The sequence below is a fragment of the Schistocerca cancellata genome, chromosome 2, assembly GCF_023864275.1.
Source record: "Schistocerca cancellata isolate TAMUIC-IGC-003103 chromosome 2, iqSchCanc2.1, whole genome shotgun sequence".
Taxonomy (NCBI): domain Eukaryota; kingdom Metazoa; phylum Arthropoda; class Insecta; order Orthoptera; family Acrididae; genus Schistocerca; species Schistocerca cancellata.
The window spans coordinates 1,151,937,719-1,151,940,212 of NC_064627.1; positions in this window are offsets into that span (position 1 = coordinate 1,151,937,719).

The following is a 2,494-nucleotide window of genomic DNA, read 5'->3' on the forward strand; positions in this document are numbered from 1 at the left end:
CTATAGGAAGAAAATGGTTCAAATGGCTCTGTGCACTATGGGACTTAACCCCTGAGGTCATCAATCCCCTACAACTTAGAACTACTTAAACCTAACTAACCTAAGGACATCACACACACCCATACCCGAGGCAGGAATCGAACCTGCGACTGTAGCGGTCGCGCGGTTCCATACTGTAGGGCCTAGAACCGCTCGTCCACCTCGGTCGACATATAGGGAGAGACTGGTAATGTGCAACACGTACACCGCAGAGACAAGAGGGAATAATAAGAGTGGACGACCAGGAACGAGGTGCTCGGATTAAAAAGGGCGTAAGACAGGGATGTAGTCTCTCGCCCCTACTAATAAATCTGTACATCGCAGAAGCAATGATGGAAATAAAAGGAAGGTGCAGGAGTGGAATTAAAATTCAAGATGAAAAGATATCAATGATACGATTCGTTGATGACATTTTTATCCTGAGTGGAAGTGAAGAAGAATTACACGGTATGCTGAATGGAATGAACAGTCTAATGAGTACAGAATGTGGAATGAGAATATATCGAAGAAAGACGTGTAAGTAGGCTGTTTATGTTTTCTTTATGTAAGTAGGCTGTTTATGTTTTCTTATTGGCAACGTTACGTAGCGCTCTATATGAAAATCACTGGCTGTGCTGTGTGCAGTCTGTGGCTAGTTTGCATTGTTGTCTGCCATTGTAGTGTTGGGCAGCGGCAGCTGGATGTGAACAGCGCGTAGCGTTGCACTGTTGGAGGTGAGCCGCCAGCAGTGGTGGATGTGGGGAGAGAGATGGCGGAGTTTTGAAATTGAACTGCTATATATATCATGATTATTAAGGTAAATACAGTGTTTGTTCTCTATTAAAATCTTTCATTTGCTAACTATCCCTATCAGTAGTTAGTGACTTCCGTAGTTTGAATCTTTTATTTAGCTGGCAGTAGTGGCGCTCGCTGTATTGCGGTAGTTCGAATAACGAAGATTTTTGGTGAGGTAAGTGATTTGTGAAACGTATAGGTTAATGTTAGTCAGGGCCATTCCTTTGTAGGGATTTCTGAAAGTCAGATTGCGTTGCGCTAAAAAAATATTGTGTGTCAGTTTAAGCACAGTCGTATATAAATTGTTCTAAGGGGACGTTTCATATGTCGACCCTTAGCCTAGGATACCTCACTGGAATCTTCTGATTTTTTCTTGTAGTTTGTGTAATTAGTTTAGCTATTGTTTATTGCTAGCGCGTAATTGTAGAGAGAATCTCCTTTGTAGTTGCAGCCTTTCATTGTTGTACAGTAAAACAGTTGTGGCATGCATGTAGATTTGCACTAAGTATTTCGAAGCTACGCTTGCAATTAACTACATATTATTTTCAGTGCTATGTTAATGTGTTCCCCTATTTTTGCTCTTCAAATTGTGTTTTTCTGTGTTGTCATGTGAAATATTGTGACAATAATGGCGCGTGAAAAACGTAACACTAGGCTCCAAAGTAAACTGAGAAATGACAGTGAAGACGAAAGCAGTGTGTTAACGCCACCATGTAATGAATTAACTAATATTCAAAGTAGTAATTTGGTAATTGTACATAGGGAAATGGAGCAGGCGTCAAATAATGGTGTAGACAGTGAAACAGGTAGTAAACAGGGAAGCATTATCGATCGATCGGTCGGCAACAGCTCGCCTCAGGAATTGGGAATGACAGAACACAATATTGCAAATACTGTAGACTCAGGTTTTGGGTTCTCACCGTTTCCTCAAATGAGTCAAGACACATTTTCTGCTTGTCAAAATGTGAATGTTGCTGGTGCAAATGCACTGCCGAAAGGCGTAGAGGAACAGATTCCAGACACTAATGCATTGTTATTACAATTAATGCAACAAGTGGGACAAAATCTTCAAAAGTTAGACACAATGGAACAAAATCAGAGACAAACACAGCAAAAGCTTCAGAAGTTAGACACAATGGAACAACACCAGAGACAAACACAGCAACAGTTAGACACAATGGAACAACACCAGAGGCAAACACAGCAACAGTTAGACACAATGGAACAAAAGCTTCAAAAGTTAGACTCAGTGGAACATACGCTTGAACAAACACTGTATTTACCTTAATAATCATAATATATATAGCAGTTCAATTTCAAAACTCCGCCATCTCTCTCCCCACATCCACCACTGCTGGCGGCTCACCTCCAACTGTGCAACGCTACGGGCTGTTCACGTCCAGCTGCCGCTGCCCAACACTACAATGGCAGACAACAATGCAAACTAGCCACAGACTGCACACAGCACAGCCAGTGATTTTCATATAGAGCGCTACGTAACGTTGCCAATAAGAAAACATAAACAGCCTACTTACATAAAGAAAACATAAACAGCCTACTTACAGAGGAAAGTAATGAGAAGTAGCGGAAACGAGAGCAGCGAGAAAATTAACATTTGGATCGACGGTCACGAAGTAGAGGTAGTTAAGGAATTCTTCTACCTAGGCAGCAAAATAACCTA